Consider the following 1,813-nt stretch of genomic DNA (forward strand, 5'->3'; position numbering starts at 1 on the left):
ATAACCTAGGGGAAGAGGAGAACCAGGTGATTCCCATCCAATAATCAATGAGTGGGGAGGGGCATGGGTGGTTCCCAGCCAGGTGATGGCGGTTCTTGAGCCAGAGAACATGGGTAGTCTGAGATGTAATATTTTTCTATGAGTCCTGAACTTTCCCTAATTTTAGCATACTTCAATTTGACTTATTTCTTTGCCAAAGGAAGACCCTAAACACTAGTGTACTTGAAACATGAAAAGCAATGAACATTGTAACTGAAATATTTAACAGATAAATATAAACCTGATTGGCTAGCAGCTTAGGCCAAAATGTAACAATTTTGAAGCTATCTTTACTTTTGTTTTACCAACAAATTTAAATTATTTAAATTAGATCACATGATAGCATGTGATCTAAAAGGCATTTAGGCTAATCTAACTTTTAATTTTCATGAGCACTCACTTATCTATAAGCCAATTAGGTATCATACAAACACAATATGAACATAAGCGTATGTATAGATATTGTGTAATACACGTATGCACGTGAACACACAGAAAAATACTCAAAACTCCAAAGACTTTATACCTTTATATAGATTCATCATTTGCTGGTTTTCAAAAGATAAGATTGTTGATCTGATTATGTTCTCCTTAACCCTGAGCAATGCTTGAGCTTTCAAATCTGTTTCTCTCAGTTGAGACAAGGTAGAAAATTTATATCTCAAAGATGCAGCTCTGAAACTAACCTTCACTAACCTTCATTGAGAAGGGCTTAAGGAAAAGCTGAGCGAAAGCAAAAGATCAAAAGATGAGGCTTGTTATGTTGACACCTTTCTGTTTTATGAGCTAATCAGCAGAGAGGGAGCTGCCCTTACAAACAAAGATTTCTTTTATAGAATTTTAAAATGGTCAACCAAAATGTCAGTCATAAAGATTTATCTAGGCAAATCCTTTTCATCCAAGGAGTAGGGCAAGGAGACTTTCTATGCCCATTCAGCTGGAGAAGCTTCCCTTCACTTTCTTTTTTCAGTACTGAGAATCAAACCCAGGACTTCAATTTTGCTAGGTAAGTGCTCGACCACTTGAAGTGTGACCTTCACTCCCTCCCTTGACTTTTTGCAGCTTTTCCTTCCTGTTTTTAATCAAATCAGAGCCCAAGCAGATATCCCCCAAAATATGCAAGTCCATAGGTTGGGTGTGGCCTGGCAAATCAAGGAGGCCTCCAGTCTTACAACACAAAGAATTTCTCAGCTGGAATATCTACTGTGGACTTTTACCCCACAGATGCCATCTAAGAATGCTCTTCTGCCCCCTTTTTTCTACGAGAATGGGTTAAGATAGTATAACCAGAGGGCTGGGCATGGTGGAGTATTTCTGAAACTCCGGAGGCCACAGGGTTGTATTAGGAGGCTGGCCCTGAGCAAAAACCTGAGGCCCTGAGCAAAAAACTAGTCGAAAAATAATGAAAGCAAAGGAAGGGCTGGGGTGTGACCCAAGTGGTATGGAGCCACTGCTTACCAAATGCAAGGCCCTGAGTTCAAACCCCAGTACCGCCCACTCCGCCCCCCACCTACTGCCAAAACCCAAAACACCCAACACAGAAAAATCATAGGCACACTGGCTTTTGACAGCCACTGATCAAGACAAAGAACAAAAGGAAAAGTCTTCCATCAGACACCTGGGCCGTCAGACCATTGTGTCTTTATGATGACTCCCAAGGCCCTGTGGTGAAAGAGGTTTGAGTAGAGAATTCGAATGTGCGCTGCCATTCTAGTTTTCCCAGGCCTCTAGAGCAAATCATCTCAGGGATTTGCTCTGTGGCTGGGAGAAATCA

The sequence above is a fragment of the Castor canadensis genome, chromosome 5, assembly GCF_047511655.1.
Source record: "Castor canadensis chromosome 5, mCasCan1.hap1v2, whole genome shotgun sequence".
NCBI lineage: Eukaryota > Metazoa > Chordata > Mammalia > Rodentia > Castoridae > Castor > Castor canadensis.